The 27,526-nt window shown below is 40.5% G+C and overlaps 1 pseudogene; it reads left to right on the forward strand.

Annotated features, from left to right (window-relative positions):
* Positions 1–4,415: 4,415 nt before the first annotated feature.
* Positions 4,416–27,397, forward strand: LOC128118752 (zinc finger protein 57-like; annotated as a pseudogene).
* Positions 27,398–27,526: the final 129 nt, after the last annotated feature.

A 27,526-nucleotide genomic window follows, 5' to 3' on the forward strand; every position in this document is an offset into this window, starting at 1 on the left:
GAAAGCTGATCTCCATTGGACGAAGAGCAGCAATTTTAGGAAATAGGATTTAAGAAGAAATTTACCAAGTATCAACATATGGACAAATATTGCTATTTTTGGATGGAAATTCTCTAGTTTCAAAAAAAGGAGCTTAGATCAAACTTAGCAGTAGCTGAAATTAATGGCAAAAACTAGACCCGAGATCCTCGTTTTAGAAGGCGAAACAGGGAGGTGGGTTACCTGCAGATCAGTGTTGTGGGATATTTGTACACTGTGTGAAGATATATTGTCATGATTTTTTTTAAAAAAATAAAGAACTGAAAAGTCAATAGGTAGGCAGGAGGTACAGGCAGGACTTCCAGGCAGAGAGAGAAGAAGGGAGGAGGAATCTAGGCATGTTAGAGAGATGCCAGGAGACACGAAAGAAGCAAGATGGGTGGTATATGGACAGAGAGTAGAGAAATAGAAATAGGTTGATTTAGGTTATTAAGGCTAGTTAAAAACAAGCCTAAGCTAAGGCCAAGCTTTTACAGTTAATAATAATTCTCTGTGTTGCTATTTGGAAACTGGATGGTCGAACAGAGAAAGACTTGTTACATATGGGGCTTGAATACCCACATAGGGCTTGAGAAAGTGGTCATTAGGATAAGCTTGGTGTACAGAGGCTAAGCTCTTTTAAGAGGTCCTGCTGAACAGCCAAGAACTTGAGCACCTGGCACTGGATACAGATTCCTGTATCATACACAACAAATTCCCAGAGCTAGGTTGGGTAAATGCACAGAGCCAGTCACCTGTGTGTCATATGCTTGAGAGGTCAGAGGACGCTGCAGACACACCAAGAAAAAAAAAAAAAAGCCAGGTCCAGGCTGATCTGTAACAGGTTACCTGAACAGGTCACAATGTGTTTAAAATGTGCTTAGATGCTAAATAAAAAAAAAAAATGAAAATGGGTATAGACAGTCATAGAAAAAATAAATAGTTTAAAAATAATATTAAAAAAAAGAAAAAGAAAAAGAAAGTAGAGAGGCTGGAGGATGGCTCAGCAAAAAAAAAAAAATAAACAAAAATAAGAAAATAGTAAATTCTTTAAAGAAACAGTAAAGTAATATAAAAACAATAAGACACATCAGGATGGGAAAGACACAGGGCTTCTGGTTTCTATATGGTGTTTGTTGGTTTTGAATTTTTTAAATGCTAATGTAAAAAATAGCTGCTGAGAGACACTGGTTTATGAAAGATGCTAAATTAAACAAACCTATATATTTTAAAAATGTCTAAACTTCAAAATGGAAGTCAAAAACAAAAAAAGTATATTGCATGTGGGGAGAGGTTATGTCTGTGTTTCCACAGGAAGTAGAAAGTTATGGTTCTCTGTCATTGGTTGTGTTTTGCTCTTTTGCTCCTTTGGAGAGGGCACCACCCAGCTCCCAAATTATGACACAGAGGCTTATTCTTAATTATAAATTCCTGGCCTTACCTTGGCTTGCTCATTGCCAGCTTTTCTTAACTTTAAATTAGCCCATCTACCTTTTGCCTTTGGGTTTTTACCTTTCTCTATTTCTGTATGTCTTTCATTATTTCTTACTTTGTAGCTGGGTGACTGCCCCCTGGCATCCTCCTTTCCTTGTTCCCTTGCTTTTTCTTCTTTTTCCCCTCCCTGATTTCTCCTTCTGTTTGTACTCTCTGCCTGCCAGCCCCGCCTATCTTTTCTCCTGTCACACTATTGGCCGTTCAGCTCTTTATTAGACCATCAGGTTTTTAGACAGGCACAGTAACACAGCTTCACAGAGTTAAATGCAACATGAAAGAATGCAACATATTTTTATATCATTAAACAAATGTTCCACAGCACAAACAAATGTAACACATCTTAAAATAATATTCTACAGCAGTTCTCTTAAAAATTAAAGAAAATCAAATTTGATTGGGTGAGACCTCCTAAAAATCTTGGCTACAGACAAGAAAAAAGAAACTAAGTAAGACTACAGTACAGGTGACATATATGCTGATCCCTCTACTTATGGGAACAGTTCTGAGACTGGATAAAATATGATAAATCTTGTTGGCTACAGAATCCTCATGATTTATTATTACATGCCATCCTTTCATGTGGATGGATAAATATTTATATTACAGTTTGGTTATATAGTCTAAAGGGAGTTATAAAGCTGACAGATACCTTTCACCTGCTCAAACATAAAACAAAAAAAAAATCTTTAACTGACTTGTACATACCACACCTTCCATATTTGTGTTAATGAATTTGTGTGTTTTCAGGGGAAAAAATGACCCAACGCCAATGAAGACAAGTAGTCCAGGTAATCCAACTTCTCAAAATGCCTCTGTTACAATTTCTTCAAAATTCTGTATCCAGAACAATGCCAAAGCTGCTAGCTGAGATGGTCAAGTTTCACACACTACTCCAGCCAGACTTCAGATAAACTCTATTCTTTCCCATCACATAGAAACTAAACAAAAATAATAGATAGCTCTCCCAGGACTTGACCCCTATCCCAATTTCTCAGATGCCATTTCTCCCAGACAACAAGAAGCAGTCTAGAGAACATGATGCCCACATTGCCAAGAAGTGGTATGAATGGCTTTTGTTCATTCAGTGGGTTATGGATGTTTGTTATTGTTTAGTGGAAGATGGTTACAAGTTGTTATTGGTCATGGTTAGTAGAAAATCTCAATAAAGGAAGTTAGATTCAGGGATTTCTTTTTGAAGGGAAAACAGGAATATAGTATAAAAATGTTGAGTCTACTTTTGAACAACCACTAGTCTAAAATATTTTACATTGTTATGGATTTTTATATACTGAAACAAATACAGGGATAATTTTATTATACTATATATATATATGTTCCTACTCTTACTTACAGTATTGTACCTATACAGATTATTTGAAAATTTAAAATTCTAGTCCTTGAAAGCTATTATTATAAACCATTTAGGACAATTAAGAACTGCAGGTTAGTAGTGAGTCATCTATAACAAACTTGTAGTCATGTTAGGTGTGTTTTCAAGGTCACACAGAGATATATTTTAGATAGATAGACGGTTTTCAAACACTTCAGAGACCTACAGTATATGGCATTTAAGATGTTGTAATAACACAAGGCTTTTTTGTGACAGTGAGACATGTCTGCTCCTGGCAGCAACAAGTTACTTCAAAAAAGGATGATGAGCATCACAGAACCTTTACACAGAGTTTGCATTTATTGTGGCAAAGTTAGTCACTGGGCAAGAAACTGCTCTTGCCTTGACTGCTAACAGTATGCTGTCCATATTGGACAAGCAGGACACAAAAAAAGGTGACTGCCGAACTTTGCCAAGACAAGGTAGGAAAGTCCTTCAAAATTTCAAAATTACTGCTTCACAGAAAAGTCTGTCAGATATTCTAGGCCTGTAGGCTGTAGGTGGATGCCCCAACAATACAGACAAGCCTTAGGTGACTGTCTAGGCAACTAGGTGTCTCTGTCATTTTTATAGTTTTGGAAGTTGCTTGCTCTGCACTTCCTGTTTACTCAGGTAATATTATATTCTTCTTGCATCTCTGATGGTGATTGAAGCCTAGATAGTTATAGTTACAGTTTTTCTTGTTACCAAATTCAGAAGAAAAAAGAACTTACAAAAGAGATTTAAAGTTTATAAGATTAAGAAACAAAAAGGCTTAAGTTGTTTAACTAAGAAGATGTTTTGGGGTCTAATAAGATATTTTTAGGATGATAATACAAGTTATGATAGAAAATGGTTTAGGTATAAAACTTTTGACTCACCAGGTAGGATAGGTAATAAAATATTTTCTCTGAATTTGTCAAATACAGATAGAGTGGTCATTGTAAATGTAATTCTTCCCTAATAATTATTCTTATTGTATATAGTTTTACTATGTTAGAGTCAAACTTTTTCTTTTTATTTAGACAAAAAGGGGTACATGTTGTGGAATAGCTGTACACTGTGTGAATATTGCTATGATTGGTTTAAAAAGAGCTGAACAGCCAATAGCTAGGCAGGAAGTATATGCAGAACTTCCAGGCAGAGAGAAAGGAAATAAGAGAAGGAATCTAAGCACACAGGAGAGATGCCAGGAGACACAGAAGAAGCAGGATGGGTGGTACGTGGCAGAACACTGATTAACAGAAATGGGTTGACTTAAGTTATAAGAGCTAGTTAAAAACAAGCCTAAGCTAAGGCCAAGCTTTCATAATTAATAAGAAGTCTCTGTGTCATTATTTGAGAGCTGGCTGGCAGGACAGAGAAAGGCTTGTTATAGATCGGAGTGGAGCAGAAGTAGAGGGACTGTGAGTCAAGGCTCCTAGACCAGGAAAACACAATCAGAGATTTCTAAAAGTGGGCACAAACCAATAGAGGCTAGATGCAGTCTGGAATAGAAGTCAAACACCTAGTGCCAGCCTGGAAACACCAAATAATGGCAGCTAAGAGTCAGTCTGCCCAGCCATTCTAGATAGCAGTCACTTATGAGGGGAGGACAGTGGATTTCACACAGAAAGAATGGGAAGGTCTGACTGCCTCGGAGAAGGCCCTTTACCAGAATGTGCTGTCGGAAACCTTCAGGAACCTGACGTTTGTGGATCAGAACACCACGCACAAAGGCAAGGGACAGAGGAGGTCAGTGCTCTATCCCCCAAAGGCAACAGGAAGCAAGAAGAAACCTCAAGAACCTAGCCCACACCTGGGAGATGAGGAGAGTGATGATGAAGGGAAGGCCTCTCTTGCTTGCACAGGGTTATTCAAAAGTGGACCGCTCTATTTCTGCCTGACCTGTGGCAAATGATTCAAAAAGAACATCTACCTCTTAAATCACCAGTTCCCTCTGGTGACAGACAACTAGTGACAAAGCCCTCGGCTGCAAGCCCTGGCACTGTGAAGAGAGGTCTTTCTCTTGCAATCTCTGGGGCAAGAATTACTGTGATGTTTCTGGACTGAGCCGTCACGGATGTGCTTATTTAGGTTATAGGCCCTGTTTGTGCCCTGAGTGTGGAAAGTGTTTCCAAGATCGGTCTGAGGCCAAAAGCCACCTGAAGGTACACCGAAACAGGAAGCCAGTGGCCGGCAGCCAGGAACATGCTGTGATCCAGGGACCAGTTGCAGGCATTACAGCTCGGATGGAAAGGGATCCTGGCAGGAGGGAGGAATACCACAAAGTCACACCACCAAATTTCACATAAAAGATTTATTGGGAGGGAAAAGATCTGCCTGTGTTTGGGCGAGAAACAGCAGAGAACTGAGCAGAAGCCAGGACTTATATAGAGTTTCTTGGGGAGGGGGTTGGAAGCTTTTTGGGGTGAGCTTTCCAGGGTGGAGATTAATGGAATTTCAAGTCCAGAGAATGGGCTTTTTACTCTGTAGGGTGGGGGCGGAGTATAGCAGTTAGGGCAAGTAAGAGTGCTCTGTGGGTGGAACTTGCCAGTTGGAGGTCCTCAGGGGAGGGGCCTGGCCATGTGTGCGGCTTGAGGGGCTTACACCAGTGGCCAGAAATAAGGCAAGTAACAGCAAAGCCTCATCCCTAGATGTCAGACCCAACTCTAGGCCAGTGATGAGCTCATGAGGAAAGATCCCTTGCCCTTACTGTTTCAGAGCTTTTACCAAAAAGACCTATTTCTTAACCCACCTCAAGTTCCACTTCAGAAATCATCCCAACCAGTACTTCAATGGGAGAGTCCTCATCCGTGGTGGTCGGCTCCCACCAGAATATCCACAGGAAGCAAACTATCTACTGCCACCCCATCTGTGACATCGGCTTTAGGAGAACGGAAAGTCTGCTGATCACTTGTGCTATTAAAAAAAAAAATCAGGCAGACCCCATTAAGTGCTGGGGAATCCTGAGTCATTTGCTTGGCTTTCTTAATGATCCCTTGATGCTGGGAAGGATTTCAAAAGTAGAGGAATCCTCGGGGAGAAAATGAAAACTGGGAAGACAAGATGAAACATGCATGCAGTGAGAACTCTGGAACATAAAGAAAAGGCCTGTTTGGGGCTGGTGAGATGGCTTGGTGAGTAAAGGAGCTTGCCCCCAAGCCTGGCCTCCTGAGATTGAACCCCGAGACTCCTGTGACAGAAGGAAAGAATTGACTTCTGACTCCACACATGCCCACCATACACACACACATATCTCCCAACCCCACAAAATAAATATAATTTTTAAAACTAAAAAAAAAAAGAGAGAGAGAGAGAGAGAGAGAGAGAAAAGAAAAGAAAAAAAAGGTGAAACAGGTCATCAGATTCCTGCAGGACTATCTTCTTAGAGACAGCATGGTCTGTGCACAGCTTTGGCCTTGCTACAATTCTCTTTCTGTAGTACAGTGTTTCTATTCCTTATTCACTACACTGAATTATATACCTAGAAATTGTCTGGCTTTGTTCTGTGTGGAATTCCATGGCTCTCACTTACCCAGGTTTCAGACTACCTGACGTTCCTGGCTTGGAAAATCTATCTCATCTTGGTTCGTGGGAGAACTGGTAGTTCTTCTAGCATCTCCCTCTCATTTTCTTTTTTCTAAATAGAGGAACTCTGACGAGGCAGGTTAACTAGGGAGTTTCCAGCTAAGACCAGTAGGCTAGAAATGAAGACCTTCAAGGTGGACAGGGTGCTAAAAGCTCTTGGGACTCTTAAATGGTAGAGCCAAGAAAAGTCACAACGATGTCCTTGTGCCAAGTTTTCTTGCCTAAGACTGAGCCTCTCAAATGTCCTTGAATCAATTTGACAGGCAAGGCATAAGTGTCCTAGATAACGCTTCTATCTCCTTGTCTCAGTTCTCACAGATGCAAAAATAAAACAATGTTGTATATTAAAATTTCTATAAGCCAGGGACTGTGAGGACCAAAATATGAGCCTCTCTCTAGAGAGGAGAGGTAGGAGTTTGTCATCTGCCTTATATGAGGGATGTAGCAAGATAGTTGATATGTCCATTATTTATATCCAGGATGGAATGCCAACTGGAAAATTTGAGATAATATGAATATTTCATGTATTAAGTCCTGGATCATACTTAAAGTGAGCTCAAGTATCCAAATATGAAGAAAAATTTAAAGCCAAGTATGTTGAGGCAAGCCGGTAATCCCAGTACTCCCGCTAAACCTTGCTGTAGTAAATTCTAGATCAGCCTGGAGTAGGATGAAGCCATGCTTCAAACACACACACACACACACACACACACACACACACACACCAATAAATAACCTTTGGTAAAAAAAAATTAAGAGGAAAAGATACCTATGGGATTGACATTGCATAGACAAAATGGCTGACTATTACTTATCCACATTATCCCCTCTTGATACTACTTAAATCGAGCCTCAGGCTCTGTCAGGGTTGAAGTACTCATTGGTAGTTGCATTATATTGAGAAGGCACAAATGTAAGTGTGATGTTTGTGAGCTGGGGTATATTTTTTTTGCAATATTGCTGTGACGTTTCTATCTCCTTGGCTAGCTTACAATCACTGCAATGTAGCTCTTACTCTGCCAGTTACGCTGTAAATGAGGGTTTCTTGTCCACCGTTCTTACTTGTGGAAATAGAAGCATGGCAAAAGCCTTTGGTACTCTCTTTCTTTCCTTCTCTGTAGCTGGCACCGCCAATCCTAATTTAGTTGTGTCAAAGTGTTTAGAGACCATGTGGCCTGGGAAAGTGTGCATCCTACACACTTGATCTTAGTCAAAGGGTAAGCAATGAACAATGTGTTCACATTCAAAGTCAATTTCTGGCTTGCCTCTGTCCTCATTTCACAAAAGCTGAAACACTGAGTGATAGCAACAGAAATTTCTTCACATCTTGTGAACAAAGTGATTTTAGCAATAGGATCTTCCCTTAAATTTTGGTGGGCAACTCAGAGCAATGGCTTCAGGCTGTGATGTTTAGGGCTGTTGTTATTACTCCTTGACCAACAACTCATAAAGAAGTAGCTCACTCCTGCGCTGGGGGTTTTGTTTTACTATCCATGCCTTCTGGAAGGAGGATTAACCACCCCGAGAAATAATTAACTCTGAGGATGTTAGGATGAAACCTAGTATTTCCTACATTCATTAAAATATATTTAAAAAATATGTTTCTGAAGATTTCATGTAATAACACAAAAAAAAAAAACTAGGTCAGAGAAGACATTACCAGATAGCCACTTTCTGCTCTACTCCGCCTTCTTCCTTAGTGGCCTTCAAATTTTAAAGATGTTGTTATTGCTTTTTTCAATTTCATGTATGCACACTTTGCATGCTGATAACTCTTACTCCCCATCTCTCCACCACCCACGTCCACCATCGCTACAAACGTCTCTCACTTATTCTTGTCTATTGGTTTTGTTTTGTGATAATCCTTCCCAACCCTATGCTTTCATCTGCCCGGTCCTCCAGTGTTTCTCCCCGCTTCTAGCTGCAGTATTCCTCTACCTCTCTTTCACCTGTATTCTACCGTCCCTTCTCATACCTATCTCCTTCCTTGTTTCTTGGATTTCACAGGCATTCCATTTAAGACACGCCACAGTCAAGAGCTGAAGCTAATATCCTCATAGAAACATGCAGCATTTGTCCTTTGGGGGTCTGGGTTGCCTCACTTAAAATACTTTTCCCACTTCTATTTATAACCCTGAAATTTTCATAATTTAGTTTCCCTTTATACCTGAGTAATATGCCAGTGAGTATATATACCACATCTTTATTACTCTTCCATCAGTATTTAAGCTGTGTTTATCAGATATTGTGTATAAGGTAATATCGAACATGATTATCCCTGACGTAGGATATAGAGTCCTTTGAGCGTTTGCCTAGGAGTAGCTAGATCATGTACATTATAGTGGGGTTTATTTTTGATAAATCTTCTGATTTCCAAAGGGGTTGTATTAGTTTTCAGCCCCATCAATGGTGTCTAAGATCCACCTTTCCCCACACCGACACCAGTGTTTCTTGTTATTAGTATTCTTGATATCCATTCTGAGTGGGGTGAGATGAAATCTTAAAGTGGTTTTAATAGTATTTTTTCTCATAGCTAAGGATATTTAACAACTTTAAAAATACTTCCTAGCTATATGTATTTCTTCTTTTAAGAGCTTTCTGTTTGGTTCTATAGCCTCCATTTTTGATTGGGCCGTTTATTTTCTTGGTGTTCAGAGTTTTTAAGTTCTTTACATATTCTGGACACTAGTCCTCTATCAGATGTGTAACTGGTAAACTTTTCTCCCATTCTGAAGGCTGTCTCTTCATTTGCCTGACAGTTTCCTTTGCTACACAGGAGCTTTCCACCTTATGAGATCCCATTTGTCAACCGTTTTATTTCCTATACAAATGGAGTCCCTTTTAAAAAAGCATTACCTGTAGCCCATTTTTTAATTGGATTGTTCAGTATTTTGATGTCTAGCTTTTTGAGTTCTTTATATATTTTGGAGATCAGCCCTCTGTCAGATGTGGTGTTGGTGAAGATCTTTTCCAATTCTGTAGGCTGTTGTTTGGTCTCATCGACCATGTCCTTTGCTCTACAAAAGCTTCTCAGTTTCAGGAGGTCCCATTTATTAATTGTCGCTCTCAGTGTCTGTGCTACTGGTGTTATATTTAGGAAGTGGTCTCCTGTGCCAATTTGTTCAGACTACTTCCTACTTTCTCTTCTATCAAGTTCAGTGTAACTGGACTTACGTTGAGGTCTTCGATCCACTTGGACTTGAGTTTTGTGCATGGCGACAGATATGGATCTATTTGCAATCTTCTGCATGTTGACATCCACAAGGTTGACCCCACCCTGGCAGTGGTCCAGAGAGTGCCTGGACCAGTCTACTCTGGTGACCAGCCTAGCAAATAACCTAGCTGTCATCATAGAGCCTTTGTCCAGTGACAGATGGAGGCAGATACAGAGATCCACGGCCAGGCACCAGGCTGAGCTCCGGGAATCCAATTGATGAGAGAGAGGAAAGATACTGCAGGCGAGGGACGCTGAGATCAAGATGGGGGGATGTGCAGAGATGACCGGCCACACTAGTGGAAGCCCATGAACTGTGGACTGGTGACTGTGGAGCCCCCATGGGACTGGACTAGACCCTCTGGACGCGGAAGATGGTTGTTTGGCTCGAACTGTTTGGGGGGCACCCAGGCAGGGGGATCAGGATCTGTTCCTGGTGCATGGGCAGGCTTCTGGGAATCCGGTGCCTGTGGTGTGACACCTTGCACAGCCTTGGTGCAGTGGGAAGGGGCTTGGACCTGTTTAGGCTCAGTGAGCTGGGCTCTGCTGACTCCCCATGGGAGACCTCGATTTTGGGGATGTGGGGATGCAGGGTGGCTTGGGAAAGAGGGCTGGGGTGGGAGGATGGAGGGGGGGGTCTGTGAATAGCATGAGGAGTTATCGGGGACTTTGGGGGTCCAGCCCCTCAATAGTCCCCTCCCAGGGTCCGGGAAGAATCTACAACCAGCTGGTAATTAATCTTTGATGAGAAGAAATGAATCTATGTACACGAAACTCCTTAGTCCATAAACTTTATTATTCTGTGTCAGTTACAAGCTTATATTCTGCGCTCATATTTAGGTCTTTTCTTGCCTGATTTCTCTCTACACTTGTCCGCGGTCCCCTCTGGGTTCTATCTTAATTCCTTCATCTTGTTCTGCCCCTTCTAGGGTCTCATCCATCTTGTTCCTTCCCATATCATCTTTTCTCCCATCTCCTTCTCTCTCCTCATCTCGTTCTTCCTCATCTTGTTGTTCCCCATCTGGCTCTTCCTCATCTTCCATCTCGTTCCTCTAGTCCTCTCTTCTAGCCCTTCAATCTAGTTCTTCCCCATCTCAGTTTGTTCCTCTCAAGTTCTTACCCGTCTAGTTCTTCCATTCTCTTTTCTCTTCTCCGACCCTCTGCCCTGGAGGTCCCGGTATATAAAAGGAGGGTCCGAGCTAAATTGTGTAAAGCTATTACTTAACGTCCACCTGACCTAGGCGGTGTCTCCTTGTCGAATTTACCTTAAGTCAGGAGACTTGTATGTGGGCTGTTATCACTGTTAGTCCTCGGAAATTGGGCGACCACCTGGGCGGTGTCTCCTTGTGGAATTTACCTTAAGTCAGGAGACTCGCCTGTGGGTGGTTATCACTGTTAGTCCTCGGAAGTTGGGCAACCACCTGGGTGGTGTCTCCTTTAGCCCTTGAAAGTGGCTAGTGGAGTTATCTGATTCCAGAGAAAGCCTTTCCTGAGGCTGTTCTCCAAATGCCTGGAATGTGTATGTCTAGAGAGTGATCAGTCCACATTGTTAGCCGTTCTTAGGGAAAAGTCAATTGGGAAAACTATGAAGGCACACATGATTTTCATAACAGAAGACAGCTGATATATAACAAGCCAAGTAACACCAAAAACTCCTTGGGATTTGGCTTCCTCTGGAGGAATTCCCTGATTCCTCCAGGTAGTGACTTTGTCATAACCAGCTGAGTTCTTATGATATATTCCTGCGGCCCACAGCAGTTCCCCTTTTTTCATTTAGTTAAAAATTTTTTTTTTTTTTTTTTTTAGGACAGTCAATATGTAGATAAACTTAAGTTTGGAGATTTCTGAAAAATGATAAGTAATGATTAACATTGATTTTTAATCAATATTGTACCTATAATATATATTTATAATCAATACTATATAGAGATGGCAGGCTGAGGATTAGTTTAACCATCTAATAGGTACAGCTGTATGTAGTTAGACTATCTCTGTCTCCAAAAGGGAGCAGATGAGTAATCATAAAAATCTATTTTTAGCTAGTATGGCATAATATGGTCCAAAGTGTCTGAATACTATGATTGTGACTTATCAAAAAGAAATGGTTAGTTTGGAACATTAACTCTATCTATTAATCTTTGGTTAGTGGTATTAATTTGGTTAACCAGTCTTTTAAGGAGGCATAGTTAAAGAGTTACCTAAGTAAGTCATGAGCACCTGTGGGACCAAGGCTGCAGCTGAAGCTTACCTAGTTTAAATTTGTAATCAATGTAATATTAAACCACTAGCTATGAGAAAACAGTAATAACCTGTGTCAGGGTATACATAGCAAGACTTACATATATATCATAAGTACATGAAGAGAACATCTGATAGTACATATATTTCAGGATCATGGGCAGGACTTATATAATTGATAATAGAGCATTTTTTTTTTTAAGGGCAGTCCAGCCCCTGGGCTGGAGAGTTCAGTTCAGAAAGAGGGGTATGTGACAAAGGGGCTGTAGAATTCTCTCATGGTTACTTCCTGCGGATATGGGGGTGAAGCTGGGGGTCTTGAGGCCTGGAATGCAGTGGAAACCCAGGAAGCACAGGCTGTTTCAGGCTCTGTGAGACATGTGCAGCAGACTTTCTTGTCTTGTGGGCTGGAGGGTGGGATGTAAGGCTGAGCCGGACAGCACATCCATGTGGGCTGGAGGGTAGGATGTAGACCTGCAGCTAGACAGCATGTCTATGTTCCAGAGGATGAAAACCTGTAACTCTTTAAATGGTTAGAATTTCTGCTGGAAACAAATATATGTATTAATGGTAGAACATGCAGCCGAGGAGTTTTAAAGAGGAAACTTTTTCTCTTAGGTGTACCTATGGGATATTAAATGCATAGTTAGTAGATGAGAGAAGGGGATACTAGGCCAGGAAGAGGGAAGGCTCCTCCCCCTACCAGAGAAGAAAAAGAAATTTTGTAATTTTGATAAGAACTGTAGTTAGGTTGCATTCCTCCAAGTCCTTCTTGGTTTGTGAGCGTTGGTAAATTTTGATCTCCTGAAGCTTGTAAGAAGCTTCTTAATGGACAAAAGCTTAGATATGTTAGCAATATAACAGTGGTAAATTTTGTCAGACAAAAATATGAATCCTTGGAGTCTCAACAGAATCAGGATAGCCAGAGAATGAAATCTGAAATGTGTCATTTATATATCTCTCAAGTCTCATTATCTTTTGACAAAAGTTAATAAAATACATTTAGAAGAGAATTATTATTTCTAATCATATTTCTATAAGTTTTATATCATTGATGAACAGTTTATCAAAGGGATCTGGAATTGTATCAATTTATTTATATTCAACGCTCAATATTTAAGAATCTAGAGGTAAATAACAGCCTGTATTCAGTCTGGCAGCTTTAGGGTGTCTTTGTCCTGCAGCTGCCTAGTATATGGTGTGACCAGATGATCCAGGAATCATAAATGCAGGTCAATGTCCTTGTGAAGACATGTAGGCATATCCTCTTCCTGACAGTATGAAAATATCAGGACCTTTTCAAATACCAGTGAGGAGATCATAGAGGCTTAGGTGTAACTTTGTGGCTTGGCCTGGGGGTAATAAGGAATGCCTGTAGTGGGAGATATGAAAAATCTAAGCGCCAATTCTTAAGAGCTCTTGGAGTATATGTAAAGCCTTGGTCCATATATGAGCTCTAGGCATTCCCAAAATTTGAAAGGAGTGGAAAAAATGGTGTATTAAGCCTCATGAGTGAGCTTCCACAGGGAGAGAATTTGTAATTGTTGGACAGACATAAGAAAAGGTGCCAGTATATCCTGTAGAGTTATTTGCCATTCTATAGACTCATAAGTTTCATAGTTTGACAAAAATATAATATCATCTATGCAATAAAATTATTGTAAATATATACATACATATATATTATTATTAGGTTGGGGGGCTGTGAGGAAGCTATAACTGACAGTTAGTTCTGAAAGTTAATCTGTATGGATAAAATGAGGAACTCTGTTCAAAGAATGAGTCCTGGATAAACAGAACTCGCATTTCCTGCTCTGTATGTCGGCTTTGGCCTCCATCATGGCAGGGAGAGTAGGCAAGCTAAAAGTATTTGAAATGCTGACAATTTTTAGGGTGAGGAGGCATGGTAAAGAAGCAATCTTGTACATCTATGGCAATTATTTTTTGGTTTCTGGGGATGGCCGTGGGAGATGGGAAGCCAGGCTGTGAGGTTCCCCTTGGCTTTAATAAATTGTATTTAATTTCTTAAGGTCTTGTAACAGTGTATAAGTCTGATTTTCCTAAATAAAAAGATATTGGGGTGGTTTAAGGGCTGGTGGGGGGCTTTATATGCCCAATATTTAAGTTTTTTCTCTACCAGACAGGTAGCAATTACAATTCTCTCAGTATTTAAGGGTCATTGCTAAACCCAGATAGGAGCATCAGATTTACAAGTAATGGGGTCAACAGTGGACAGTGGCTCCTAGGATAAATGTTGATAACATAAGGCCATGTCTGTCATTTATGATTTCTGGAATAATGGACTCAATTATACCTTGAGCTTGTTTACTCAAGTTCCTTTAAGTTTAAAACCCATCTAATGCATTTGAGATGATATTAGTTCATAGCAGTGACTAATGGTACATCCATTTGTTACAGTATGCCTCTTTCCCATAGTATGTTAGGTATGGAGGATGACATATGGGCAGAATATGTCATAATTTTACCTATCTAACCATCTTAATATTTTTGAGCTGCTAGCAATAATATTAGGTTGACCTAGGCCTATAAGAGATAAAGGAGTAAGAGTCCTCTTAAGTACTTGGCAAATCTTTTCCTGAAATATAAGAAACAACCGTGCTTATGTCTAGCAAGCCAATTATTTTTCCCCTGTATTTTAAGTGTTTAGTTGGTTTGGGATATTTAATTTCCTGAATCCAGAAGGCCATATCATTGGAATTCACACCAGCCTAGGCTCTGCCCTGCATGAATCTGAATTGTTTTTGTAGAGGGTTGTGCAATAATCTTAATTTCTTTAGTAAAGTCAGGATCAAGCTTTACTGGGACAATTTTTACAGCAGAGGAGCTACAGCCTATATTTAGCCCCAGTGTCCCTTCTGGGGAGGTCCACAGACTCTTATGTTAAGGCATATAAGTCCATTCCTTAAGCTTATATAGCTCAGACCTCAATAAAAACTTTATCCATAGATCTAACTTAGGCATACATCCTCAGTATCTCTAGGTTATTACTGAGATTCATGTATCATTAATAACTATCTAGATGTCTATGTGTTAGAGAATTTGATCATTTATGATGATCAAGTTTTAATTTGTATCCTGATAATTATCTCTAATAGCTTATGGCTTAAATACAACTTATCCTTAACAGTTTACAGTTTAGGTCGGCCAATCAATCAACAAGTTTTATTTCTTAATTATCTTTAATTAAAGTAAACTTATTCTTAACAATTTATAAGTTAGTTGTCTTTATAAATGAGATAATCACAGTAAAAGGCCCAAACTAAAACAGAGGAAGAGGATTTTTTTTTTTTTTTTATATAGCAGTTGCAGCCAATTTGTCCAGTCCCTATCAAGCCAGATAGCCACCGGAAATGGCAAGGTGAGGAGAAGGGTGGAGATGACTCACAGGCAGAAGTGAGCTGAGATGCAGATAGCAGATAGTTAGGTTCAGAGGGAAGAAGGCAGATGTTTAGGATTCCAACCCCCAAACGTCTTCAGGGGTCTGATGAATCCATACAGGTCGTAGTAGGGCGTCCCCTCACCAGGACCTGTTTTTTGAAATGAGTTAACTGAAGTTCTTGTACTTGGCCAAGATTTTTGTAAATTACCAAGAACTTAAAAGTCAACTCAGAAAGAGGAAAGAGAGAGAAAAGGACACTTTTTTAGGAGAGCTGGGAGTTGCCATTAGTTTTTAAATCGGCACTGGCTGTGAGACTTGCATTATTAAATAAAGGCCACTGGAATGAGCTCCTAGTTGGCTGCTGGAGTGAGAAGTTTAGGGCTCAAGTTAGCCTTTAGATTCCAATAGTTTTAGCAAAAAAGACTGTAACAGGCTGCTGCTGCTACTATGGAGAACATAGTGAACTTCATTAGTTCTAGTTTACACCCTCAGAAGGTCTTGTACTGTGAATATTGTGTTACCTCCTTGTAAAACCCTGAATGAAGTAATGGCCGGTTTCTCCCTATAAGGGAGGGTTTAGAATCTCTGCCACTTATCATAGTCTGACGGTAAATCAATTTCATAAAGTTGGCCGCTTTTAGGGGGTCTCCTAAATTTTTCCTTACATTTTTTTCAGAGGCACTATGGGGTTAAGATAGACTGTTGTTTCCTTATCTAAGCTTGTAAACTGACTGGAGCTGACTGAAGTGCCTTTCGTCTTAAGCCTGTGTCCTGTAACTTCTATCAGAAGCTGTTTCTCTTCAGACTCTTTCTGACTATTGGGGGGGGGGTATTCATAGCTACTCACCGCTCCAAACGGGGGGGTCGGTGTCCCCGGGATCTGCAGCATCCTTCGGTGAGGACTGATTGTAGCTGATACTCCAGAGGTCTCCAAAAATCGTACCTCTCGAAGAGTTGAGCCTCTAACTGGGCAACCCTCTGTGAAGCGATACCTCTCTCCCTGGATATGCTCCAAAACTTACTTCCTATCAGTCCCCTGAGTACCTAAACAGTTAAATCTGTTCGTGGCGCCAGGTATCGGGGACTTTGGGGGTCCAGCCCCTCAATAGTCCCCTCCCAGGGTCCGGGAAGAATCTACAACCAGCTGGTAATTAATCTTTGATGAGAAGAAATGAATCTATGTACACGAAACTCCTTAGTCCATAAACTTTATTATTCTGTGTCAGTTACAAGCTTATATTCTGTGCTCATATTTAGGTCTTTTCTTGCCTGATTTCTCTCTACACTTGTCCGCGGTCCCCTCTGGGTTCTATCTTAATTCCTTCATCTTGTTCTGCCCCTTCTAGGGTCTCATCCATCTTGTTCCTTCCCATATCATCTTTTCTCCCATCTCCTTCTCTCTCCTCATCTCGTTCTTCCTCATCTTGTTGTTCCCCATCTGGCTCTTCCTCATCTTCCATCTCGTTCCTCTAGTCCTCTCTTCTAGCCCTTCAATCTAGTTCTTCCCCATCTCAGTTTGTTCCTCTCAAGTTCTTACCCGTCTAGTTCTTCCATTCTCTTTTCTCTTCTCCGACCCTCTGCCCTGGAGGTCCCGGTATATAAAAGGAGGGTCCGAGCTAAATTGTGTAAAGCTATTACTTAACGTCCACCTGACCTAGGCGGTGTCTCCTTGTCGAATTTACCTTAAGTCAGGAGACTTGTATGTGGGCTGTTATCACTGTTAGTCCTCGGAAATTGGGCGACCACCTGGGCGGTGTCTCCTTGTGGAATTTACCTTAAGTCAGGAGACTCGCCTGTGGGTGGTTATCACTGTTAGTCCTCGGAAGTTGGGCAACCACCTGGGTGGTGTCTCCTTTAGCCCTTGAAAGTGGCTAGTGGAGTTATCTGATTCCAGAGAAAGCCTTTCCTGAGGCTGTTCTCCAAATGCCTGGAATGTGTATGTCTAGAGAGTGATCAGTCCACATTGTTAGCCGTTCTTAGGGAAAAGTCAATTGGGAAAACTATGAAGGCACACATGATTTTCATAACAGAAGACAGCTGATATATAACAAGCCAAGTAACACCAAAAACTCCTTGGGATTTGGCTTCCTCTGGAGGAATTCCCTGATTCCTCCAGGTAGTGACTTTGTCATAACCAGCTGAGTTCTTATGATATATTCCTGCGGCCCACAGCAAGGAGTGAGTAGAAAATTTATTAATAAAGAAAAATTAAAAAAAATAAAAAATAAAAAAAATTTAAATAATCATAAAAGCTGGAATGGAAGCTAAGCTTTCAAGTATGAATAAACTTCAAAAGGAAACCTTAAAAAAAAAACATTACCTATGCCTATATGTTAAAGTCACTCACTATTTCTTCAGGACACAAGTGTAGCACCAAGTGTCCAGACTAAGGGCTTTTAAAGGCAAAAACTACATCCTGGCATCTGCAACAGCTGCAATTTAACAGAAGCTAAAATAAGCTGATTTAGGCATACTGGCCTCAGGTTCCTAGAATAGAGTTGGGTAATTTTCCATAGAGCTTCTCATCAAGTTAATCAAATTCTAGTCAAACCTAAAATGGCCTCAGCAAAAATACAAGATGGAAGAACCTCAGCACTGTCTTGTCCTGTCACACATTAAAAAGCGTTCTAGAGTAACTTGGAAGGAAGATTGTGGTTGGACTCATAATATACATCAAAAGCCATTGGTGGGTTGGTTCAACTCACTGTGTGTCATCCGTATATAGAAGCTTGTAGCACACAGGGCTTTTCCTGAAATATAAAGCTTACACTAACTGTAGAGTATCCATTCAAAGTGATTTACTCCTTAGTGTGATACTATCTAAGTTTTGAAACATAAATTTTTGAAAAATAAGCCCTACATTACTACAGCAGCATTCAGCTTCCCTTCGACGTACTCAGCCTTTTAAGTATTCTGATCATTTCTCTTTGGTTGTAATAAGATAGACACTGGCTTCAGAAATTAACAGGAGAAATAAAACACTCAGGACTCTTTTAGAAACTGTGTTTTGACAGAACAGCAGGTATCCAAGTTACAATTAGGAGCAGTAGTCATTACATTGTCATCTATGTATGAATCATATAGGCTTTTTTATTGTTTTCTTTCACTTGAACTTCAGCCTTCACTCATGAGTGGAAATGGGCAGAGGCCTGGGCCCCTGATCCTCTTGCTTTCTGGCAGCTAAATAGAAGAAATGTGTGTTGATAACAGCTTTCCCTATTCTCCCTTAAAGGAACACTAATAACTTATTTTCTGTCTGAGCAGGGCACAGGAAAACTTACAGCTACAAATGGTACCAAAATGTGGGGCAAGAGTTTCCACCTAAAACCTGAGGAAGCGGGGGAGGGGGCTGTCCTAAAATGGAGTCAAGAGCAGATTCCTAATTGTGTCTCTCAGGAAAGCTGTGATACAGAGATGTCGCAGCCTGCAGGCTTGAGCTACAGTATGGCAGGTTCACAGCTTATCGGCCTTGAATGCAGCATGACAGATTCCTGCCACTGTACACAGTGGTGTCTGAGAGCCGGGCAGTGCACTGTATGATGGATTTAACTTTTGCTAGTTCAGACCAGAGAGAGAGAGAGAGAGAGAGAGAGAGAGAGAGAGAGAGAGAGAGAGAGAGAGAGAGGTGTTTTGGCTACAAGATGCTAGATGAAAGCATAGATCCACTGCCTCCCAGAGCCCATTGGTTAGTATGGTTCCCCCAAAGCTGGTGGTAAATGTAGTTCTGCCATGTTGGGAAACTGAGGTGGGTGGGGCCAGCAGCCAAAGCTGCTATTTAAACTGCTAGTAATGCTGCAGTTTAAAGCAATAGATTCACAATAAGACAGATTCAGATGGGAAAAACCCTAAACAGTTTAAAGTGTGTGTAAAAATGTAGGTAGGCTTGGAAGAGAGAGGAAAAGGAATATAGAAAGCTATATAAAGAAATAGAAAGTTTTAAAAAATAAAGTCTTTAAAGAGACAATAAAGATAATATTAAAAAAAAGCCATGTAAAGATGGATATTACACAGAGAATCTGGATCGTGTTGTCTTTGGGATTTTTAACTGCAGAAAGACATTTGATTGTAAAAGCTGCTGAGTTAAATCAATATATATATATTAAAGATATCTTGATTTCAAAATCTATGTCTAAGGATACATTGCTTTGAAAAAGACGTTCTGCTTTTGTTTCCACAGAAGATGAAAACCTGTGGATTGCTTCCAGGCTAATGTGGTTTGACCAGCCAAGAATCCCTGAAAGGTCTCCAATGACACCATGGCCCAGATCATTCAACATCCAAAATCAACTTCAAGGTAACTGGCTCAGAGAATGCAGTTTCACAGACTACTCCAGTCAGGACTTGACCATAATCCTAAAATTTTCTTTGTGTCCCCATAAGAATACAGTTCCCTTTATTAGCAGGAAGTAGCCTGGAAAACTACATCCACATTCCCCAAAAATGGATTATGGATGTTTGTCTTTGTTTAGCTTATTGTTTACAAGTTGTTATTGGTCATAGTCAATATCTTTCTAAAAGAAGAAAGGGTGAATATGATATGGAAATATAGACTGTAGATATGATAGGATAAAAGGGTAGATTATTGAACCTACATTTAAAAAGCAACTTGTTTAAAATGTTTCACATTGGTATAGATTTTAGTTTATTGATACAAATTTAAAGTTAATTTTGTTATACTGTACATATATTTCTACTCTTGTTTAAGGTATTATGCTTGTATAGATCATTTAAATTTTTAATGTATAATTAAAAATACAGATTAATAATTAGTCATCCATGATAATAAAACTTATAGTCATGTTAGTTAAGTTTTCTAGGTATACATTAATATAGTTCAATTAGATAGGTAATATTCAAACACTTCAAAGACTTACAGAATATGGCATTTAAAATGTTTTAAAAACTTTAGACTCACAAACATAGGATAGATAGAATATTTATTTTAATTTTGTCAAATACAAATAGACTAGATATTATAGCTATAATTCTTGCTTGATAACTGTTTTGTTATATATAATTTTACTATGTTGAAGTCAAAACAAACCTTTTAAACAGAAAGAAAAGGGGAAATGAAGGGAATATCGTTCTGTATGTTATGGATATGTGTTGTTCTGATTGCTTGATAAATAAAGCTGTTTGGCCAATGGTGAAGCAGAATAAGGTTAGGCTGGACATTCTAACTAGAGAGTCAGGAAGAAAGCAGAGAGAGAGAGATGCCAGCCAACCACTCAAGGAGAATCATGTAATGGGATGTAGGTAAAGCCGCAGAAAATGTGGCAAAACATAGATTAATAAAAATGGGTTAATTTAAGATATAAGAGCTAGCTAGCAGGAAGCCTGCCATGGCCAAGTTTAAAAATAATATAAGCTTCTGGGTGTTTACTTGGGTCTGAGTGACTGTGGACCTGGTGGGACACAGGAAAACTTTCAGCTACAGCTATGTGTTATAATGATAAGTTCATTAGCTCAATGAACTGAGAGATTTTAAAACACATACATTATACACATACATTATAGATATATCCAATCTTTATAAAACAAATTTTTAAAATGTCAATGAAATGAAGAAGAAAGGGCATGGTAGCCTTTTGTGTATGAGAATCTGTTGAGGGCTAGACTGACTCAAAGCTTCTCCCGAAGACCTCATGTATGGAGACAGAATGTACTTCATTATGTAAAACCAGGGTACATGCTTGGCAGAGCCAGGAATGATCTGGGACCATGACCTTGGGGAGCTACAGCTTCAGATTCTGAAAGCCCAGCTCTTTCTTCCCTAAGGGGCTGTGTTTATTAGTCACAAAGGTTGCTACGTGTTCATTCTGTTATGTTCCTTTGTGCAACGTTGACTAGCTTCCTGCTGACTTTGTTTCATTGTACAATAGCTTTTCACTCACCTGTTCATCCTCTCCCATCACAAAGAGTATACACAGTGCTGTATTTCTTAACAAACCTGATTGCATGAGCAATCAGCTTAAGACCTTATGATCCCAAACTTCCTTATTTTCTCTATCTTCTCATCCCTTGGTCATCTGCCTCCTCAGGATGATGATCTCCTCATCCTCTTCATACACTCCTCATCATCCTTGTCACTGAAGAACTACCTGTTGGTCCAGGTCAAGCATCCTTGGGGACTTTTAAGTTTTAAGTTTTCAGTAGCAGAACAGAAATCCCACAGGAAATTTAGCAATCAGTAAGGACAGTTTTCAGGAAGAGGTAAGAATGGAGGCCTTAGATGGTGAGCAGTTCTGAAAAGATGATCCAGTGGCTAGACAGGATATAGACCCTACAGAAGAGTTTACTGCTATTACACTTATAAATGGCACAGTAGTACACTGAGTCCAAAGGACTTACAGATTCCCACAGATCAGCACACTACTCAGCCCTCATCTGAGAGGCTTCTATGTGCAGAAGATGGTGTTGACACAGAGACCCACAACTGGTCCAAGCGAACAGAATAAGCAGATTGCTTAGCCTTTAAAGGAACATAGATGTTACACATACTTTCCCAAGACGTAGGGATCATTGCAGAAGGATGGAGGTGGAAACAGTGTTAGAGCCAGAAGTGGTGGGTAACTATCAGGAAAGATCTCTGGACACAGTTGAGCAGCTGCACACATGAAATCAAAGCGATTGTGACAACAGCATGTGCAAAACCTGTCCAATCTCAATCCAGGCCAACTCCTAGCCTGGAGACAAGAGTTACACAAGAAGGCCCATTCCTAGAAAAGTGAATAGCAATTGTTAGCTGCTGAGAAACAGAGACAGTTTTCTCTAAGAGTGTATCTGGCCCCTGACAAGCTGACCATGCTACACAACCCCATTTCCAAGAATATGTAGGCTGCACAAGTTGTTTTGAAGGGTTTTCTTCTCTTTATTTATTAAAGACACAAAATTGGGTGGATAGAGAGAAGGGGTCGGATCTGGAAAAAGTTGGGGAATAGTGGTGAATATGTTCAAAACATGAATGAAACTCAAAACTCTCAAAGGATAAAATAATATAACAGTATAAAATGATTTGTGCTTCTGCTAATGATGATCTAGTTGATCAAAAGAGGAAGAAAGGCCAATGGAAGTTAGGAAAGATGAGTAACAAGGAGAATTTTACAAAAATGATTACAATGTTTTGTATGCTGGTGTGTGTGTGTGTGTGTGTGTGTGTGTGTGTGTGTGTGTGTGTGTGTTCCTTCTATAATCTGCCTAGAGTCTTTCAACAAATTCCCTTGTTTTATGTAGTATAGTCAGAGTTTATTCTCAAAGAACTGCTCTGGAAAGGAATGAATTTTCTTAAACTTGAGGTTATCTGAAGTTACATTTCTAGGTGGTTACATGGCGGGGATGGTACACTCCGGTTTGAGTGGCTAGCAGAACCACTAATTGTGTACTGATCTATCAGAATATTTGTTTTACTCTTGGATCTCTCACTATGTTATAAGCTTCATGAAAAAAAAGGCAACATTTGCCACATAGCACAAAGCCTAGAACTTAGGAAGTGTATCAGCTGTGATGCTTACTCTCAACTGTCAAATTAATGGATCTAGAACTGTCTGTGGGAGGCCCTCTAGGCATCTCTTTGAGGTTGTAGTCATTAACTGAAGTGGAACCGCCACACACCGCAGGTTGCAATGAACGTTCACTGGGTTGGGATCGTAGGCTATGCATAAAGAAGAAAGTGAGCTGAGTAACAAATGTTTATTGTTCTCTGCTTCCTGATGATGGGTGCAACTTGACCTAAATTCCTGTGACCAGGACTTCCTTAGGAGAAAAATGAACTTGAGCCCAGATAAAAGCTTTTATTTTATTATTTTGCTGTTGTTGTTTTGTTTTATTATTTTGTTGTTGTTTTATTTTTCAAAACAGAGTTTCTCCATGTTGCCCTAGCTGTCCTGGAACTCACTACGTAGTCCAGGCTGGTCTTGAACTCAGGGATCTGCCTGGTTTTGCCTCCAGAGTACTGGGATTAAAGGCATGCACTATGACTGTTGGTAACCCTTTTGTCCTTTAAATTGCTTTTGTCAAAGTATTTTATTACAGGCACAGGAAAAGTAACTAGGATACTGTAAGGGAGGGCACAGTGAAACCATGGACTGCTCCATAGTTTGAAAGCAAAAGTTTACTATAAATACAAAAGTGCCATGAGGCTCTCTCTAGGGTGGAGAAAGAATAGTCAGAGGTATTTAGTGGAACCCAAAACTGCCATGACTACCTCTCAGGGGCTGAAGGAAGCACAGCAGAGGAGAAAAAACTTCTTGGTTTTTAAAGGAGAACTGGGTAGCTGCAGGGAGAGGAAACAGAAAGCTGGAATGGGAAAGCTGCCTCGTGGTGGTGCGGGGACTTGGTAGGGTAGTGGGCCACACTGCCTGGGTGGGGGCAGGGGGTGCAGAGTGGGCCAGAAGCTGCATCACAGGTACCTGTTAAGAGGAACCTAGGAGACTGGAGGTTGGTGTGGGGCTCTGATGGGTAGCCAGATGCTCTGTTTTCTTGAGGTAGGAAGAGATGAGGGAGGGGGCTGTTCTTGGCCAGAACAACCTAACTTGCAGGGTTCTGCTGCTGGTGAGGTTTCCTCTATCTGCCAGCTATCCTTGTATAGTCCAGCCTGAGTTGAGGCCAGGATGTCATTCTGGAAGATTTCCATGATGCTGCCTCCCCCTGCTCCAGGATTGGGACCCAACAGATCGCAGTATTTTATTTTTTAAAAGAATTAATGGCACAGACATCTTCCCATACTTACTATGGTACCTTTTGAAAATAGGATAAGCCCCCCCCCTTTTTTTTTTTTACATTTCTACAATAAAACTAATAGTGTTGTCTTTTTAATTTGGGATTTTCATTTATATTACCTTACAAGTTTGTTTTGTTTTTGTTTTTGTTTTGTTTTGTTTTCATTGATTTGTTTTGAAGAATAAGCTTACTCTGGACTTATAACAATACAAAGCTTCATTCAGCAACTGAGATTTACGTATGAAAACTGAAGAGGGTGAAGGGCAGACTGATGAAAAGAAAACAACAAATCAAGTAAGCTGGCAGGAAATGCAAGCAGCTGTGCCGCCACAATGTCTTTCTGGTCTCCTCTGACTCTGCATAGGAGGAAAACACGAACCCCGTGAACCCCTGAGTCAGTGGAAAACCAGCTCTCTCTGTTGGCCTTTAGGGTAGCTAATGCAGTTTGCAAAGCACTAGAACCACATTCTGCACTTGGTGTGGTGGATGGTCTGCATCTGCACTCAGACAACTGTACAGCAGCTGCTCCTGCCTTGCATTTTTTGCTTCTGTGATCTAGCACGTGCAAACATCTGACCTATCGGCAGATTTCTGATGATGGGGTGCTGTTAAGTGTTTCACAGCTGGCTTTCTCGGAAAGGAAAACAAAACAAAACAATAAAATAAGTATGGTGGTAATATTTGCCAGTATCCATAGTATATATTGTTTCCATCATGACCAATTTCCAGAAACAAATGTGATGTTCATCAGTTCACAAAATTCCTGAAAATTTGTCATTTGACCATAATTAACTTGTATGAATAAACTTCAGCACACTACTGGTTTTTCTCAGAGCATGATCATCATATACCTCAGTCCGTTTAAGATTTGGCCTCAATTGTTAATGCCATGCATACTTATATTTATTTATTAGTCTGTAACATTTATAAAATGTCTTGTGATAGGATTGGGAGAAAAAAAATTGACCATCAGTTAAGAGTCTGAAGAAGACAAAGTTTAACAAGTATAGTATTGCTGTCCTGGAAACATAAATACAAACTTTTATTTACTTATCTGAGGTCAAGAAACACAATAACTATTTGATGATTTAATCTGGATGCTTTTAGTAACTATTATGTAAGAAATACCTAAATATGTGACAATACAAAAGCAAATTAGATTTTTCTATTGAGATCTTCATTCTGTGACAGGGCAAGACAGTGTGGTGGTTCCTCCATCTTGGATTCTTGCTGAGGCCATTTCATATTTAACTAGAATTTGATCTCCTTGATGGAGAATCCCATGGAAAGCAACCAAACTCCATTCTAGGAAATCTAAGGTTAGGATGTTCTAGCCCACTTCTTACCTTCTGTTAAACTGCTTGCTTCTGCAGAACCCCACTCCTCAACCCTTCCAGCTAACTGCTTATCTTAGCTTCTGTTAAACTGCTTGCTTCTGTGAAGCCCCCTTTCAGTTGCTGAGCAAGATGGCAGCACATGGTTTCTGCTTTAAAACCTCTGAGTTCTGGACATTTGAGGTCACACCCAGGTCCCCAAACACTTGGGTGTAGTCCCAACTGACAGGAATAAAGACTCAATTGGCTATAAACTGTATCTGAGTGGTCATCTCTAGTGAACTCTCTGAAATATTTTTGGAAGTCCCACCAAGATCCCAGAGACTGGAACTGGACACTTGGGGGCCCTGACACCCCAACACCACCTCCTCAAAAAATAAGTGGAAATTCATCTGGTCTGAACACCTCAGGAGGTAAGTTTGTTCTACAGAAGGCATCAATGTGATTAGGACACAAAATGCAGGGACATCACATGCCACTGTGGATCCTGTGTCCAGGGTCTGTGTGAGATATTACCAGGAGGATGCATCCCACACACACTCCATCTGTTGGATGAATGGATGCTCAGTGGCCATCTGTGATTTGTCTGGTCGTGTGATGGTTAATATTACATTTAAGGCTTTAATTACTATGCTTTATAGATCAATATAACAAAAAAGTACCTCTAGCATCTAAGCCCCTAGCTTGTACAAGCTACACTTCCTTCACTTTTCCTAGAATAGTTGGGTCATTCTGAAAAACTACGCAATCTTGTAAAATATTACACTGCTTCAGCTGTTCTTTCAATATGATGGGTCACAAGGCTAACAGGCTAATTGCTAGTTCTGTTTTTGTATATAACGCTTGCTTGCTCAGGATAACTGAGGCATCTGCCTGACATGTTACAGAAATTAAGCTTTGCTGCACCCAGACAGGATATGAGTTAATGCAATTCCCCTAAATTGTAACTTTGTGGGTTTTGCTTTTAGACCTCTTGGACTAGTGACAGCCTGGGCCTTATCTAGAGAATTTCCAGTGTCTCATTCGGTCCTGGCCAGTATCTGAAAATAAAAGCCTGTTCTTATTAAAATCATATTGTCAGACTGGTGAATCTCTGAATGGCCCCAGACCCCAAACACTTGTTGTCAATGTATCTGCACTGTTTGTCTCTGTCTCTTTAAGTCAGCCTATCATTTGCCCTTGTGGAGGGAATTCAACTCTATTAAAAAGTTTTTAGAGGAGCTTCTTGGATGGGGATGATATGGTATTCATTTCTCCCTAGGGAGACACTACACTCTGAGAACACGAGTGGCCCTCTTTGAAGGTGAGATGGCCACCTGAGAGATCTTTGAATCCCCAGGCAGTCAGGGTGGTCGGGAATGTTGTCACCTGCTCTCTTAGTCATCCTGATCACTTCCCTTACGCCGGTCATTGGCTAACCCTTGCCCTTGCCCTAAGCACTCTCATGCTTGAAAACTTAAGTTCTTTCTTTGAGGGTCAGGGTCCTCGTGGTACAGTCAAAATGATTGGAGAAGCCCAAAGTACCACAGATTCTCCCTGCTCGGCCTGAAGAGATCCATGTTCAGCTATGTTCTGACTGGACCAACAGGAGCTGTAAGAGGGAGCTGAGGACATGGTTCTCCCCAAAGGGAAAGCCAAGAAACAAGCTTTGTCTGAGGCTTCGAGACCAGCCTTCATTCTCTCCTTGAGGGAAGCACTGGGACCCTGTTAAACACAAGGGGAAGAGGAAAATGTCCCCCACCCCCATTTATGGTATATATTCCCATCATCATCATCATCATCATCATCATCATCATCATCATCGGTGTGTTGTATAATTAGAAGACCCTAAACACTCCTTTTCCAGAGAAGCTGCAGGCCTTTATCAGCCCATTGGAAACTGTTTTTATACACATCAGATGACTTGGGATGATTGCCAGCAGCTCTGGGCCGCCCTATTTATGGGTGAGGACCGAATCCAGCTAGAACTTTGGAAGTTGGCTCTGAGGCCAGGAAGCAAGACACTGCCTGATGCAGAGGCCTGGGTAGAGCAGACCTGCTGAACCACCCACCCCAGTTTTGATCCTGATACCAATGAATGTTAATAGATTGTTGGATACATTTTGCCAAACATTGTCGGAAGGATTAATAGTGGCAGTCAGAAAGTCTTTCAACTTGTGGGGTCCTGCCCC

The sequence above is a fragment of the Peromyscus californicus genome, unplaced genomic scaffold (assembly GCF_007827085.1).
Source record: "Peromyscus californicus insignis strain IS unplaced genomic scaffold, ASM782708v3 Scaffold_22__1_contigs__length_63687245, whole genome shotgun sequence".
NCBI classification, from domain to species: Eukaryota; Metazoa; Chordata; class Mammalia; order Rodentia; family Cricetidae; genus Peromyscus; species Peromyscus californicus.